An 18236-nucleotide genomic window follows, 5' to 3' on the forward strand; every position below is an offset into this window, starting at 1 on the left:
TTAAGAATACCTCAGTTAACATAGCATTTTTGGTCAACTAAGCTCCATTGTATGCAAAGGTGATTGTAAGGCCAAAGTCATGAAGCAACTCATAAGCAGGATCAGAAGCAGCATTCCGAAAATTGATTTGGCTGAGCCGTCCAGCGGTCATGTCATACCAACAAGACTAAGCTGCCGTAATCTGAAAAAGTGACATATGCGCCATTTTACAACATGCATGTTTTTCATTTTTCTGTTAAAGAGTTCGATGAGTACTACTCGTTAACACCATTTTTGGAAAATGGTTAATACGTCACATTTTCAGATTACGGCAGAAGGTGTCTGATGTCTGATGTCTGAAACTCGATTATGCATTTGCACTACATGTGATAGATTTAGTTCGAAAAAAGTATTGATCCCACGAAACCAGTAAGCTAGACAGGTATTTTCCCTACTATGCTACGAAGGACCTCCGTCGTCCTCCGCAACTTAGCGAGTACTGGTGAAACTAAATTCCCAGCACCGGGCACGTAGCCGAACTCTCGCAATACATTTTCAGAACTAACTCTCTCATATGTATGTTTGTACAAACGCCAACCAAGTAGGATGAGTATTTAGTATTGTCTGGCTCCTACACACCTGCTTCATCAGCAACGGCGCTCAATAAAGTAGGGTTGTGTGAGGTTGTGCCAGTTGGTTGTCAGATCCCAACCCGACCACATAAGCGAAGAGAGATCGCTACTCGAGTTCAGTACATTCAAAGTTAATTGCCTTTAATTTGCTTAATACCCGGAACATAGGTCCTCAGCACCCGTCCCTCAAATATTCCCAGTGCTTGCAAGTCCTCCTCGAGTAAGGTCCAAGCCCCATTTTCCGTAGAGGATCATCGCTCTCATGAGCGTTTTTGAACATTTGGTGCGGTTGTGAATCGTAGTTTTTTCTCGAGCCCGTAGTAGTCCCGACTTTCACAGATGATGCGCTTTCGTGTTTTAAGACTAACATATATAGTAAGCAAGGATCCAATATAGACAAATTCATCGACTTCGTTTGTCAATCTCTCGTAACACTGTTTTCCAGGCGGGCCCTGTCGCGTTCGATTCCGCTCTACTATCATGTACTTTGTCTTCGATGCATTCACCACCAATGCTATTTTTTTGTTTCACGTTTAAGGCGGGTGTACAGTTCTTCCACCTTTGCAAATGTCCGGTCGACAATGTGTCCATGTTATCCGCGAAACAAATAAATTGACTGGATCTGAACAACAGGTACGAAAGTCCGTCACCTTGTCTTAGTCCCCGGCGCAATTCGAACGAACTGGAGTGTTCGCCATTTTTAAACTCGTTCAGCTATGAAAGCTGTTTCGATTCCGAGCGCTTTTTAAAGTAGATGAGAGGACTATTATAATATAAAAACTTTCGTAAGGACGTGGCCAAGTGTACAGAGAAAATCGGGTTTACATTATTGAAGTTTGTGTCAAACGCATTGATAATAATGGATATGCTTATCTCTGCAACTCCATCTACGATTTGTGCGAATGTTCAATGCTATGCTATGCAATGCTATTTGCCGTACAGTAACGATCAGGTGCGTTGTCGAGCGGCCATCAGCTTCCCACGAACTCATTCACTATTGGTGACAAACGATGGAATATGATCTGGTATATCACTTTGTAGGCGGCATTAAGGATGGTGATCGCTGGAAAGTTTTCACACTCCTGCTTGCCGCCTTTCTTGTAGATGGGGCATATAACCCTTTTTTCCACTCCTCCGGTAGCTGTTGACTTTCACAGCGCCATTTAAGTGTTCCTCATAGCGCTGCTTCCAGCCTTTGATCACCTCACGTTCATCCGTCAAGATGCTCCCATCCTTATCCCGGAACATCTCGGCTCGCAGAAAGAAGCCTTTGTGGGATGCGTTGAGCTTCTTGTTTGTTGAGAACGGCACAGCTGTTCCATCTCTTCGCACTCCGCTTCTTCCACGCGGCGTTTCTTCTCCTGAAAAAGGCGGGTCTGCTATCTCCGCTTCCGTCTATAACGTTCCACGTTCTGCCAGGTATCGCCCGCGCTGTTTCCTTCTCCCCCAGAATCTGTCTGCACTCTCCGCGAACAAATCGTTCCGTCGACTTCGTCCCATATGCCCGACGTTGTTCTCCGCTGCGTCGTTAATGGTTGATTTGACTGTATTTCAGCAGTCTTCAAGAGGGTCCCCATCCAGCTCACCCTCTTCCGGCAACGCTGCCTCGAGATGCTGTGCGTATGCAGTGGCGACATCAGGTTGGTTCAGTCGCTCTAGGTCGTACCGCGGTGGTGCCGAACATTGTTGATGACGGATAGTTTTGGGCGCAGTTTACCAATCACGGATGTCGATGTTAGCGCCACGATATGTCCTGACGTCGATAACGTCGGAAAAAGTGCCGTCCATCAATCAGAACGTGATCAATTTGTGATTCTGTCGGCAGTGGTGATCTCCAGGTGTACCGATACGGGAGGCTGTGTTGGAAGTAGATGCTGCGAATGGCCATATTCTTGGAGGCGGCGAAATCAATTAGTCGTAGGCCGTTTTCGTTCGTCAGCTGTTGAGCGCTGAACTTCCCAATAGTCGGTCTAAACTCCTCCTCTTGGCCAATCTGAGCGTTCAAATCTCCTATGATGTTTTTGACATCGTGGCTCGGTCAGTTGTCGTACTCACGTTCTTATCATCAATAGTGCTTCCGTAGTGTGAGCTATGGACGTTGATTATGGTGAAGTTAAAGAACCGGCCTTTGATCCTCAACCTGTACATTCTTTCATTGATCAACCACCACCCGATCACGCGCCTTTCCTTATCGCCCATCACTATGAAAGCTCTTCCCAGCTCGTGTGTGTTGCCGCAGCTCTGGTAGATGGTATGATTACATCTAAACCAGGGTTTGCAGAAATCGCTCTCAATAGATAACGAACAACGATAAAAGAGAAGCAAAAACTGTTCTGAATCATAACAAGCCATGATAACAAATTTATCAAACTTGTATACAAGTGCGAAAAAACAGAATCGGATAGGCAGCCCCCACAGAAAAATGGTGATTCTCACTTTGTTTTTGCTCCTTTCGTGTTGGTTACTGCACAGCTGTGTACAACAAGTTGAAATGCATCATCAGAGCCAGTGCACCCCACATTTGGAGCTGCCTAAAAGAAATGTATCATGGGGTATAACATCCCGAATCAGGACAGCTTGCGAAAAAAGTTTCTCGCGGTATGCTACATATCGTATATGTATACAGAGATAAGTGAGAGACTTGCTCTTTCTTTTTAGGATTCAATCCCTGCTCTAAACGTTCGAGCCATTGATCCCTTCCAACAAACCTCCTGCAGCGCTACGATACCGAATCCACGGTCCTTATACCTGACACGGGGAATACCCGAGATTACTATTGTCGCTCCCGTTCGCTTGACCAGCATCTAGTTTGCACGAGCCTAGCAGTCAAGGTACCGGGGTACGATAAGTGTCAAACCGATGTACATAGGTGGTGATACCAAACATGCTGGACAACAAACGGCCAAGTTATAGCCTATTCAGATTACGTCATTAATAATATCATAAATATCATGAAGAACAACCCGGGCAGAAGCTATGAACAGAATAACAAAACATGATATGGACTTGATTGATATAAGAGATAAAAGAACAGGCCACAATATCAAAATTTTGCACCGAAATATCATTTAAATATCAAGATATGCTATGGATAAGAACAAACTAATGGCACTTGATATCGATCACTTATTACAAATAACATATCTTGATATCCTCATGATATTTTAGTGCAAAATATTGATATTGTCGCCTGATCTTTTATCTCTTATATCAATCATGTCCATATCTCATTTTGCTATCTTATCAACAATTGATATTATTGAGCTATTTTCCTCTACTCGGGAACCTTATACCAATTCCCATTTTTTTTCTCCATTTCAACACGATATTTATTACGATAAATGGCGTAATCTGAATAGGCTAATAAGCTTTTTGAAGCATATATTTTGGCAGAAATAATTTCAATTGTTACAGCGCCATTACTTATGTCTTCACTGTAAATACCTTCGAAAAATGCTTCGGATATTCTTTTGAAATTCCTTGGGATTATTAAGGAACTCATTCAGAAGTTTGTTGAGGAAAACTTAAGAAAACATCTGAATGAGTTGTTCCGGATATTCCTACGAAAAATGTTTTAGAGATTCTTTCCAGATATTTCTTTGGAAATGCCTCCAGTAACTTCCTACTTTTGAAAACATCATATAAAAAAGATTTAGAAAAATCGGAAACTCCTTCGGACATTCCTAGAGAATTTCTTGTAGCAAATCTTCCACAAATTTCTTTGGAATGTCCATAAAAATTGCCTCGAAAATTGCTTCGGGAATTTTAGCAATTCGTTCGATAAAACCTTTAGAAATTCATTTGAAAAATCCATTCGGTATTCATTCGAAAATTCCTTTAGCAAAAATCCTTCACAAATCCCTTTACACTTTCTTTTCCAAAATCCCTTCAGGTTCCCTTCCGGGAATTTCTTAAAGAAACCATACGGAAATTTATTTCGAAATTCATCCGGGTAGTTATCTTGCAAATTCCTCCAGAAATAATTTGGATAATTGCGCTAATCATTCTTATGGACACTCTCTTAGTGATTTCTTCGAAAAATCCTCCGAAAATTACTTGATGGATCCAGAAATACCTTCGAAAGTTCCTCGAGAAATTGCTTTGAAAAATCCTTAGTTATTTTGTATTTTTAATACATTCCTGAAGAATTTCCGAGGGAATACTCAACAGTGTTGGTAAAAACTCAAAATCTCAAAACTCATGGATGATTCAAATCAAGCGTGAGTTGAAACGCACCCAACTCAGCACCTAAAAACTCATGGATGAGTTGAATCATCCATTTGGATCATCGTAGGTTTTCTTTTGTTCTCCTCCGTTAAAAACAATGAATTGACGTTTGTCGCATAACATATTTGACACTCTTTTATGTATAGCCAATAAATTGCCCCAAATTGATTTCAAATGCGTTTTAAACCAAAATGATTTTTTGGCAAATGAGTGAAATGATGCGTTTTAGCATGAAAAATTCAAGCGTGATACATTCCTTTAAAATCGCAGACGATTTCGATCACACGAGAGCGCTCGTTGATTGAGATTTATGAGTAATTTTACCAACACTGATACTCAAAAGAATTTACCAAGTAATCCCGAATTGATTTCCCGAATAAATTCAAAAATTTCTTAAAAAAAAACCTTTGGAAATTCTCCAGGAATTCCTTTGAAGTTAGCAAAAAGTTTTTTTTGTAAGACGAAACAACGATCCCTAAATGCTCAATACATTTTCAATTGGTTTGAATGGTATGTTTATTCCAATATTGTTATGCATCATTTTCATTTTTTAGGATAATTTCACTCATGATAACCTGGTATTGAAATTTCCCTGATTATGTCAAGAATTCCCTGATAATTTTACAGGTAGTAGATACCCTGTTTGATTGAACTTCTCGTACAAAAGGCTTAAGTATATGATAAGACACTCGCAATATATCTATTGTGCCGTTTATATGATCTTGATCTCCATAGCTGCTTATCAATGATTTATCAGTCCCTGAAATTATCACTCGACCGACAAAACCTGGGACATACTAAAATAAACGAAAACGATTCCATTGTAGTGCAATTCAAATAATGCTGTTACTTATCGCATCATCGTACATATATAGCGGTAACGAGCAAAAATTCAAAACAACAAAGAACCTAACGGTTTATGCTATCTCTTACAAAGATTGTTTGTTCCCCAGACTGAAAACAAAACGCAAAAAACGTTCAAGGTCATCCTTCGAACAACATTGTTTACACTAACTGCTGTGCGGTGTAACATTTCATCAACAGCGTCAGCTGATTCGTTTATCATTTGACGAAATCCAGAATCCACGTAGCACCGTTACTATTATTTCAGGTTTGCTCCACTTTGTTGGAAAACGACAAAAGCTGCCAACGCTGAAAATAATTATGATCGTCAACGTCGTCGTCGTGACCCATCCGTAATGGCGATGGCGGCGACGGCAACAGCGACACATACCTAGCATGAAGCGAAGGAAAATGGTAGCCGAGCACCGCACTCAAACAGGGCCACGGCGAGACGGCGACGATAGCAACAGCAAACAGTACCAGGAGAAAAAGTAATAATAAAAGAAGCACCACCAAACGAGAAGTAAAGTGGCTCTATCTCCCCCATTTTCTGCTGCATTCAAACATTGCGTATTCGACACCGGAGCGACCCGCGACCATTCGTTAGTCGTTGGACTATCTCTACCTCTGCCGTTTTCGGTTGGCTGATTCTGATGACCAAACTACCCAGCAAGCAACATGATCGGTGTGTCTGGTTCTGGGGCTGTGTTTGTTGATGTTCGCAGGGCTGATTTAGTGCCACTGCAAGTGATTTTTTTTTCGTTCAGTCGCAGATTAAGGAATCTGATTGGCAACTAGATAATAGTTTTATCTATTAACAATTTGCAACAATTAACAATTAGAAATTTGCAGGCATATAGAAAAACTTTGAAATGATAACAGTGGAAGTTGCAAAGCAGGGCAACTTCCAGTTAGATCATATTAGAAGAAGAAGACAATCAGACAATGCTTCTCTTTGTTTTCGTTTTTGCTACACTCGAGCTACACTTTTGCACCGAAAATGTTCGTTTATGATTTTCGTGCTACACCAGTGTAGCATTTTTCTTGCACTGAAACAAGCAAATTACACAGAGTTGCACAATATCAACAGCGTAGGCTGATATGCGACTTCCTTCATTTATCACATATCAGTAGTTGAAATTAGCTATCAACTCTGCACTGATATTTCACTCTGCTCTGTCAGTCACACATAATGACTGATAGTGCACCAATCTCTATCACTGACATAGCAGACCCACTTGGCAATTAAATAAACTATCAAGGAGGAATCAGTCCGCCGGAAAGAGTCTAATTAGCTTCAAGCTGCCGAATATCTTTTTGATATCCCAGCAAATGAGAATGTTTGAAGTAACCAAATTTAGACAAAAAAATGTGATGTGTAAGCAGTAAGTGGCAAGTACATTGAACAAAACATATATGACGAATACGAATTCGTCTACAATCTAATTCAAGGATTACCAATTATTTTGCTATAATCTGAAGTAGAACCAGGCCGCAGACGGAAATATTTGGCATCATCAAATGGAACTAATATTTTACATATTTTTATGAAACATCCCAAAATTTGAGATGTAACACGTAACTCCACGCACTGCACTGTCCGCATCAGTCTCTCATGCTAAGGTTATGAACCATTTCACCGATTCTAGTTAAAATTTCACAGTTCAATTATTACACTCGTTAAAATGGTTCGCAGCTGAGAATTTTGAACATGGATGATAATGGTTTTATTAGTTTCAAACGAGCTGTACGATAAATAAAAATATCGATGAATGATGCATTTCCCCCATAGCGAACTTCTAATTTAATTTTTGCCTTCATCAGTTTTATGGTAATAGAAGTTTACCATTTCATCACAGACATATATAGACAAGCTTCCATTTTCTGATCTCTGTCAGTGACAGCCGCTTGTTTCAATATCAGTGTGAACTGATAGAGCATTGCATTGATCGCTGATTGCTAGGATAAAAAATGACTGTGCTGCTAACAGTGCTATCGATATCACCCAAATTTCTGTAGTGATGGTGATATTAAGCAACTCTGCAAGCAATGTAGCACCAGAAAAAAATCAGAGTGTGCCGTGCAGTGTAGTTTGTTGTCAAGTTTATCTCGTTGTTATTGTTTTCTTTTTATGGTATCCATCGGGTATCCATAACAAACAAACCCAACTGCACTCAAAACGTTCGTTTTTGCCGTGCAAAATGCTGCACTAAACCGTGTTGCTACATCCCATAAACGAAAACGACATAATAACCAATGATTAGAACTTTAAACTAATCGTAAACAAAACTTTGATTCGACAATAATTTCGACAGAATTATGAGAACATGACTCGTTCCGCTACGCTACATGATCGTCGTGGTAGTTTGCCTAAACGTCTCAGAATCAGTGAGAAGGCTTTGTTTACCTTTATCTTATAGGTAAGCCGTAATAACGGGTTACGCGAGAATGGACAACTTCTGTTACCAAATTATTGCACGCTACCAGCCCTGCGTTTGTGTACTCACTGATTGCTGTTCGAAAAGCATCAAGAAGACTGCATCGCTGGCCGCCAAGACGTTGGATTGAAAATACGGAAAATACTACTCCAGCTACCGTTTCGCGCATTCACAAACACACCGTTGTTTACAAAATGGAAACCGTTCGCACCAACACTACCCAATCCTCTCTTTCTGACAGCTACGAAAACCGTTTCGCTGTTCCCTTTCACACGGCATTCTTCTAGTTCTTCTGTCAGTTTTCTGCACTGACCACACGCACACACACGCACCTGCAACCAAATCTCTACACGAAAAACGATTCCATGATTCCACGCATACCACCGCAGCGCGCTCACGCAAATCGATTAAAATCCCTCCCGACCCGACGACTGGGCTATCGCACGTAGATTCGATTTTCCTCCGGGAGAACTTTTCCCGAAAACTAGAATCCAAGGAAAAATCAATCAACCTATCGGAAGCTGGAAAATTTTCCCAACCCAATGCACCCAACGCCACAGAACCGTACCTTGATCAGAGCTCGAATTTCGCTCCGCTAATATTCTACCCTCGACAGAGCTCAAGTTCGATGCAAGCAGCAGCAGCCATTCATGCCGAGGTCCTCCGTTTTTGAACGAACGACTCGACCAGACACGACCCAAAAATGAAAACTTTTTCACGTCACTTTTCCACTGAAGATACGTCTCGTTCGAACCGGAAAACATCCACAATCGAATCCGTACGTTCCGCACTTCACTTTAAACCTAATTTTAATCAACTTTTCGCCGTTTTTCCACCTGAAAATTGCACTACATTTCACTACTTTCGAGAACCGTGATGGACGAAGGTGTTTCGCTTTTCTCGATTATGGATGATGGGATTTTTCTGTTCCCTTTCGGTCTCTTCTCGGCTGCTGTTCTAGTACTACGCGCACTGCTCGGTCGATGGAAAAGAACCACACCACGAAGGAAATTTCACCACATATGTTTGTCTCTCTTTGTCTTATGCTATTTTGCATCTGATTTGGTTATTCGCTTTAAAGCGAATTCGCACCTGTGTATCATATGGAGTGGTGAAATAACGTTTCAAAGGGGAAATTTTAAATTTTCAAACTGTGACACCCAGTGGTTGTGACCTGAGGGTTCGTTTGTAAAATACGTTTTCAAATATTGTATTTATTTTTCACGAATGATATTTACACGCTTAGTTCACTTTACCTATTTATGGGTACTTGATTCACCCATATTTGGGTACTTCATAGTTATGGGTAAATTATACCAATAAAGTCAGTAAAATTCACTTATAATGTTGGTGAACCAGCATTACCTACACAGCAAAAAAAGTTGTTGAATATTACATCGAAATCGCTGCAACCAACTGAATCCATCGGTTATTGAATATTACACGACACGATGTACTCTAGAGCTTGCTGTGTAATAAACAGTAGCGATGTAATTTCTTCCGACGTACTAAATAAAACGACGTAATCAAAGCGATGTAGATGAATGCAACGTAAAGCAACACGATATGCATGGTAGGAAATGTGAATTCAGTTATTTTGGTGATTTAATGTTCATAAGATGCTATTTTCAGTTTTTTAAACATATTTTTTTATTATTCAAATTTGCTCACATAATTTTTTTTTTCACGGGACTCGAACAAAGGACGGGACTCGAAATTCATTTATCCCAATCTTTAGGGTTTTTCCCATACAGCTATTGACGCACATAACGGTACTCTTCAGCGGATTAGAATCTATCATTGATCGCCGACTGGAAGCCTAGACAGATGGGTTCTTATGAGAAGCCGCTATCAGCCCGTTTTATTAGTTGTCCATACGCAGCAAAATCAGCCAGGGGCAGCAAGTCATCTAAACACGAACCTCTGATTTAGTGAACTGGTGTGGCGACAGGTGTGTAGCTCCTCACTTGAAACTCGCAGGTTTCGGACGAATAACCATGTTGCACCTTTGAAACCGAGCGACACGGAAATCGATGATCTAGGAGAACTTCGAATGCTGAAAAAGAGAAAAAAAAGAAGTTCAGCGGGGTTGGTGAGGGGAGATGATATTTGTGAAATCGGTAAACTTCTGGGATTCCGATTGGACTCCATTCTGAATCAAAGGCGATTCCCTTTAAGATCAACGAATCCTTCAGAATACAAAAAAAATCCTGAAATTATGAATTGAATTCTCCGGGGCTCCGATTCACTCCCAAATTCCCAGAGGATTCCCTTCGGAATCCTCCATGGATTCCGAAGAAACACTTTCAAGAATTCCAAAGGAACTTCTTCGTGGATTCCATATCCATTCCAACCTATCAAGGATTCCTAAAGAACTCCTTCGGAATTCCGAAGGAACTTTTTCGGAGATACCGAAGGAACTCCATTGAAGATTCCGAAGGACTTGCTTCGGGGATTCCGATAGAATTTCTTCGGAGATTTCGAAGGTACTTCTTCGAGGTATCCAAATGATATTCATCGGGGATTCCAAAAAGAATCATCTGGGTTTTTAAAATGTATCCTCCGGGGACTCCAAAAGAACTCTTTCGGGAATTCCGAAAGGACTCTTTCGAGGATTCCAAAAGAACTCTTTCGAGGATTTCGGAAAAACTCCTTTGGAATTCAAAAGGAATTCCTTAGGAGACACTGGAAGAATTTCTTCGGAATTCCGAAGATTCAGGAGGAACTAAGAGGATTCAGAAGGAACTCATTCGGGAATTCCGCAGGAACTCCTTTGTGAAATCCAAATGAGCTTCCTCGAAGATTTCGGAAGACCTTTGGATTTTCGAAGGAACTACTTAGGAAATTCTGAAGCAACTTCTTCAGGGATTCCAAAGGAGCTCCTTCGAGAACTCCAGAAGGAACCCAAAAGGAATCCTCCGCCGTGGCTTCCGAAATGAATCCTCCGCCGTGGCTTCCGAAATGAATCCTCCGTAATTTCAGTAGGGATTCGCTTCGGGAACACGAGGGATCTCCTCCGCAGTACTCGGAGGATTCCGGGGGACTCCAAAGTAACACTTTCGGGAATTCCTCAGGTTTCCCCGGACGTTTTCTCCGGAATCTCAGGAGATTTCCTCAGCGATTCCCTTCGAAATTAAAGAAGCATTCCCTTCTAAATTAAAAACGCATCCTTTCGAAATCAAAGAAACATTCTCTTCTTAATCAAATAAACATTACCCTTGGGAATCTCCGGAGGATTCCCTTTGAAATTTCCGGAGAATTCCCTTCGGAATTCTCGGAAGAATCCTCCGGAGTCGTGTGGAAATCCTGGAGATCCTTGGGGATTCCGGAGGAAATTCCTTCGAGGATCCCGGAGGGCCCTCCTTAGCCTAGCGGTAAGACGCGTGGCTATAAAGCAAGACCATGCTGAGGGTGGCTGGGTTCGATTCCCGGTGCCGGTCTAGGCAATTTTCGGATTCGAAATTGTCTCGACTTCCCTGGGCATAAAAGTATCATCGTGTTAGCCTCATGATATACGAATGCAAAAATGGTAACTTGGCTTAGAAACCTCGCAGTTAATAACTGTGGAAGTGCTCAATGAACACTAAGCTGCGAGGCGGCCCTGTCCCAGTATGGGGATGTAATGCCAATAAGAAGAAGATCCCGGAGGGATCCTCTGGAATCCTCTGAATTCCGGAATCACTCCGAATTCCACAGAGAATTCCCTCGGAGATAGCGAAGAAATTTTTTCGGAGATTCCAAAAAAATCTTATGGGGATTCCGAAGGAACTCCTTCGGCAAATCCATAGGAAATCCTTCGAGGATTCATAAAAGAACTCCTTCGGAATTAAGACGGAACTTCTTCGGGGATACCGAAGGAACTCCTTTGAAGATTCCGAAAGATCATTTTCGTAAATTCCTAAGGAACTTCTTCGAGAATTCCAAGCGCTAATAAATACGAGGAATCCTCTGGGTTTTCAAAAAGGAACACCCCGTTTATTCTGAAGGAACACTTTTGGAGATTCCACAAAAAATCCTTGGAGGATTCCCAAAGAACTCCTTCGGAATTATGATAGAACTTCTTAGGGGATCCCGAAGGAATTCCTCTAGAGATTTTTTTTTAGAATACGCGAATGAGCTCTTTTGGAATATCCGAAGAAGTTCGATCAATCGAAGAAGTTCGATCAATGTGGACATATTTCAGTGTGAACATCACTTAAAGGTTCCAAAATTTTTTTATAACATTATTGTAGTCACTTGTCATAAGACGAGTTTGTACAATCCCATTGAATTCCACCACTTAATTGTATCTTGACAGATACGTATTTCGACCTCAACAGTAAGTACGAGACACTGAAGACGGCCTTACTGTTGAGGTCGAAATACGTATCTGTCAAGATACAATTAAGTGGTGGAATTCAATGGGATTGTATAAACTCGTCAAACAAGTGAAGACATTTCACTAAAAAGCTCAAAATAATTTTCTTAACACTATTTTAGTATTGACTATACTATGGGCGAAAAATATGCTTCTTCTGGACATCCCTAGCGACTTCAAAATGAACTCTCGCTTAACTTTTCAAAAGGACCTAAGTAACATTTTTTTCGTGAATTAATTTGAGTAGTGCAATCAAAAGCTTTCATATTGGTCTGTTGATTGCGCTATTTAAATTAATTCATGAAAAAAATGTTACTTAGGACCTTTTGAAAAGTTAAGCGAGAACTCTATGACTGATGAAAGATTATATACAAATTTTGCCGAAGGAAACTACGTAAACCCATGCCAATGGAAACTCGTCATGTGCCAGGAGGAATTCCTGGAGGAACTTCCGGAGGAATTCGTGAAGGAACTTCCGGAGGAATTCGTGAAGGAACTTCCGGAGGAATTCGTGGAGGAACTTCCGGGGGAATTCCTGGAGGAACTTCCGGAGGAAATTTCGCAGTAACTTCCGGAGGAATTCCTGGAGGAACTTCCGGGGGAATTCCTGGAGGAACTTCCGGAGGAATTCGTGGAGGAGCTTCCGGAGGAATTCGTGGAGGAACTTCCAGAGGAATTCCTGGAGGAACTTCCGGAGGAATTCCTGGAGGAACTTCCGGAGGAATTCCTGGAGGAATTCCTGGGGAAACTTCCGGAGGAATTCCTGGAAGAATTTCCGGAGGAATTTCTGGACGAACTTTCGCAGGAATTCCTGTAGGAACTTCCGGAGGAATTCGTGGAGGAACTTCAGGAGGAATTCATGGAGGAACTTCCGGAGGAATTCGTGGAGGAGCTTCCGGAGGAATTCGTGGAGGAACTTCCGGAGGAATTTGTGGAGGAACTTCCGAAGGAATTTGTGGAGGAATTTGTGGAGGAACTTCCAGGGGAATTCCTGGGGAATCTTCCGAAGGAATTCCTGGAAGTACTTCCGGAGGAATTTCTGGACAACCTTTCGCAGGAATTCCTGGAGGAACTTTCGGAGGAATTCGTGGAGGAACTTCCGGATGAATTCCTGGAGGAACTTCCGGAGGAATTCCTGGAGGAACTTCCGGAGGAATTCCTGGAGGAACTTCCGGAGAAATTCCTGGAGGAACTTCCGGAGGAATTCCTGGAGGAACTTCCGGAGGAATTCCTGGAGGAACTTCCGGAGGAATTCCTGGAGGAACTTCCGGAGGAATTCCTGGAGGAATTCCTGGAGGAGCTCCCGGAGGAACTCCTGGAGGAACTCCCGGAGGAATTCCTGGAGGAACTTCCGGAGGAATTCCTGGAGGAACTTCTGGAGAAACTTCTGGGGGAATTCCTGGATGAACTTCTGGGGGAATTCCTGGAGGAACTTCCGGGGGAATTCCTGGAGAAACTTCCGGAGGAACTTCCAGAGGAATTTGTGGAGGAAATTCCGGAGGAATTCCTGGGGAAACTTCCGGAGGAATTCCAGGAAGAACTTCCGGAGGAATTCCTGGAGGAACTTCCAAAGCAATTCTTGGAGGAACTTCCGAGAAATTCCTGGAGGAACTCCCGGAGGAATTCCTGGAGGAACTTCCGGAGGAATTCCTGGAGGAGCTTCCGAAGGAATACCTGGAGAAACTTCTGGGGGAATTCCTGGAGAAACTTCCGGAGACTCCTGGAGGAAATCCTGGTGGAACTTCCGGGGGTATTCCTGGAGAAACTTCCGGAGGAATTTGTGGAGGAAATTCCGGAGGAATTCCTGGGGAAACTTCCGGAGGAATTCCTGGAAGAACTTCCGGAGGAATTTCTGGACAAACTTTCGGAGGAATTCCTGGAGGAACTTTCGGAGGAATTCGTGGAAGAACTTCTGGAGGAATTCCTGGAGGAACTTCCAAAGCAATTCCTGGAGGAACTTCCGAGAAATTCCTGGAGGAACAGAAAAAGCATATTGTATATTGGAAACTGTAGGTGATGTTCACACTGAAATATGTCATGTTTATAATAGTGCTGTCCAATGAGAGCTTGAAGTAGCTAGAAGTTTCTCCCTGTCCTGCTCATGCCGATTTGTTGACAAAAAAGAACGAGCAGGACGGGAACAACTTCGAGCTACTTCGAGCTGCTCATTGGACAGCACTAATATGTTTATCACCTCAGAGCGATAGAAAACAATGCAGACTTGCATTCTGAGATGATAAACGGCAAAGAATTCCTCTGTTTTTCACTTTTATTCAAAAGAGGGGAAGTCGACGAAGATAATTCTCTCTTGCGAAATTCGCCCTTTTACAAGATAGAGCTTGAAATGAGCATCCTTATAAACATAACTCATCAATATGGTAAAACTAGATGAGATAGATAAGACATCCGTAAAAGAATTGTGAAAATCGGTCAAAATCGAACGCCTGAAAATCAGCTGTTTGAAAATTTAGTTCCCATGATTTCTTTATCGCGGTAGTCCGTGTTAGTAATTTTATAACAGTATTCGCGAGTATTCGTAGTGTTTATTATGTGCTTTTAGAAATGTTTGCTGCTCGAAATATCATAAGCCTGCGAAATGGGAATTGAAATTGTGGTGCATTTTTTTTCGAACGAAATTTTCCCAATGTTTACGTTTGTGATGTAGGCCCTTTTCACAGAGAAATGGGAAGTGAAATGTGAGCAGTGAAAATTAGGAAGTTTGAACGAGAAGTGAGAAGTAGGCCACATTTCTGTCTCACTCATCCTCTCTCACCTACTCTCTCTCACTTACTCAATCTCTCACTCACTTCGCTCTAACTCTAAAGCCCCAAACGCATTATAACGGAACGGCGACGGAAACGGCAAATTTGACAGAAAACATATGGGCTGTGAACTGTCAAATTTTCCGTTTCCGTCACCGTTCCGTTGTATTGCGTTTGGGGCTTAACTCTCATCCATTCACTATCTATCACTCACTCACTCAATCTCACAAACACACTCATTCTCACTCACTCGTTCAATCTTACTCGCTCAATCTCATTCACTCTTTCACTCTCATTCACTCCTCACTGCCACTCCCTTACTCACTCTCACTCACTTACTCATACTCACTAACTCTGGCTCACTCACTCACTTTCACTCAATCACTCGTTCCCTCACTCACTTATTTACTCTCGCTCACTTACTCACTCTCACTCACTTTCACTCACTCACTTACTCTTACTCACTCTCTCTCACTCACTCTCACTTACTCTATCACACACACACACTCATTCTCACTTAATCACTCGACCACTCTCACTCACGTGTGTGTTTGTATAAAGAAATCCAAACAAAACCCAGAAGAGTAAACTCAAACACGGGCGCGGATACGCAGATTCTCAATACCAGAAGCAAAATCCTGAAGTGTAAACCCAATCACGAAAAATGTTTTGACAGTATGGAGACTTATAGGCGGAAAATTTTCCCTGACAAAACCCGGACCACAATGTATTGTGGAGTCAAAATATTGATTCAGTGTATCTGTTCAGATGTTAGCTAAATAAATTAAATACATGTTGTTTTAATGGTATTTAAAACTATTTCATTTCACCACCTAAACATAACTCATTGGATACCTTATTTTTCCTAAAATAAATTTAGTTTTGCGCGAAATTATGAATTATTCTATTTTTATGAGCGAAATAGCAACATAAATTATTTCAGATTCATACAGACAATTTTCGGAAATACACAGCAAAACAGAATACAGAGGCTTCCCATCCCCAAAAGATTCTCGTCAAGATCCCCAAACAATTTCTGTTGGAATCACCAAAGCATTGCCGTCCGAATCTTCAAAGGATTCCCATCGGCATCATTAAAGGATGCCCGGCAGAATCTCAAAATATTTCCGTGAGAATCCTAAAAGAATCTTCGACAGGAAACCTTCTGGAATTCCCGAAGGCTTTCCGTCGGGAACCCAAAAGATTCCTGTTGATATGCCTAAATAATTCTAATGTGAATTACCAAAGAAGTGCCGTCGGAATTAATCTAGCATTCCTGTCAAAATCTCCAAAAGATTTCCGTCGGAGTACCCAAAGGATTCCCGTTGGAATTCCCGAAGTATCTTCGTTGAAAAGCCCAAATGATTCACATTAAAAACTCAAAACGATTCTCATCCCCAAAGGATTACAGTCAGAATACTAAAAGGATTTTGGTCGGCATTCCCAAAGGATTCCGGCCGGAATGCCCAAATGATTTTCATTGGAATCCTCAAAAAATTTCCATGTGAATGCCCAAAGAATTCTCATCAAAGAAATACCCTAAAAATTCCTGCTCAAATCCCTAATGGAATCTCGTCGAAAACGCCAAAGGATTCCCATCGGAATCTCAAAAGGATTGTCATCCCCGAATATTTCCAACGGAAACCCCAAAAGATTCTCATCGCAACCCTCAATAAATTCTCGCTAGAATCTTCGAAAAATACTGATTGGAATCCACAAAGACTGTGGTCGGAGGCCCCAAAGGATTCTCATCGGAATCCTCAAAGGATTCCCATCGGGATCTTAGAATATGTTGAATATGTGAGAAACTCTACTTGTACTTACGGTATGTTCCGTGAACATCCTGTAGTCCAATCCATGACGTTACCTTCGTTCACCGCTTCCGAGATGTTCGATGAATGTTCAGCAGCTGACGGCCACGATTGCCAAGATGTTGGTTATGAAAACGTTTTCCGGTTCCCCTGGTTAAATTGACGAATCTACGGACAAAAAGATAAGAATTTGAATTGAAATACTCAATAATACAAATAATATTAATAAAATATATAAACTCCAAAGGATTCCCGTTAGGGCGAGGTTATCCCGAGACGATTTCCGACGGATTATCTCAATCCACCTGAACTTTTGTTGTTGCAATAATACCTGTTGCAAAGAGCATTCCTCTTGGAATATGTCGAATATGTGAGAAACTCTACTTGTACTTACGGTATGTTCCGTGTATATCCTGTGGTCCGCTTCCGAGCTGTTGAATGTTCAGCAGCTGACGGCCACGATCGCCAATTTGATTATGAAGACGTCTGTTTATTTCAGGCCGATTTAGCTGCGCCCCAGGTATCCATATTCCTGACGGTTATATAAAACCGTGACGGTTTTCCGGTTCCCCTGGTTGAATTGACGAATCTACGGAGAAAAAGAAAAGAATTTGAATTGAAAAACTCAATAATACAAATAATACTAACAAAATATAAACTTACCTTACAAGGAAGCAACAAAATTCAATATGGCGCACCGTCGCCAACCAGCTGCAGATCAAAACTGCGATGAGCAAAAGTCTGGTCTGGTCAGTGTTGCCAAGATTCAATATTGAATATGAGATGATTGTAATATTACACACAAAGATATGTTATTTTATACATCAGGTTTAGAACCACTTGGTTGCATCTGAATCAATGTAATATTGATCGTATTTACATTCAGATATTACACTGATGCAATGTAATGCGAAAAGGTACTTCATAACATGTGTAATTTCAAGTCGATGTAATTTTACATCTGAAGTAGTGTTAATTTGCATTTGATTTTTGTCACTACATCGAGTTTTTTGATGCGTCGTTGAATTTACGTCGTTATACATTACAATATTTTTTGCTGTGTATTAGGGTGGTTCAAAAAATCGATTTTGCTCCACAGTGCTTATCTGATTCTTTACCATGTTCTGAGTTTCCTCTGAAAATTTGAGCTCATTTGGATTAAAACTGATTTAGTACAAGCCGTTTCA

At 41.4% G+C, this 18236-nt stretch overlaps 1 protein-coding gene and 1 long non-coding RNA gene across 2 annotated transcripts in view; both read right to left on the minus strand.

Moving 5' to 3' along the window:
- The window catches only part of LOC134204146 (uncharacterized), a 38505-nt gene extending 29468 nt beyond the window's left edge, over positions 1-9037 (minus strand). The window contains 1 exon segment of the mRNA XM_062678971.1: positions 8688-9037. The gene's annotated coding sequence lies outside the window, so the exon portion shown is untranslated.
- A 919-nt stretch (positions 9038-9956) lies between these two features.
- On the minus strand, positions 9957-17753 carry LOC134204143 (uncharacterized). Its single transcript, XR_009977788.1, has 4 exons — positions 17713-17753; positions 17444-17638; positions 17063-17217; positions 9957-10175 (listed from the first exon to the last, which is right to left on the minus strand). It is a non-coding gene; the product is annotated as an uncharacterized LOC134204143 (long non-coding RNA).
- Between the last annotated feature and the right edge of the window lie 483 nt (positions 17754-18236).

This window comes from Armigeres subalbatus, unplaced genomic scaffold (assembly GCF_024139115.2).
Source record: "Armigeres subalbatus isolate Guangzhou_Male unplaced genomic scaffold, GZ_Asu_2 Contig423, whole genome shotgun sequence".
NCBI lineage: Eukaryota > Metazoa > Arthropoda > Insecta > Diptera > Culicidae > Armigeres > Armigeres subalbatus.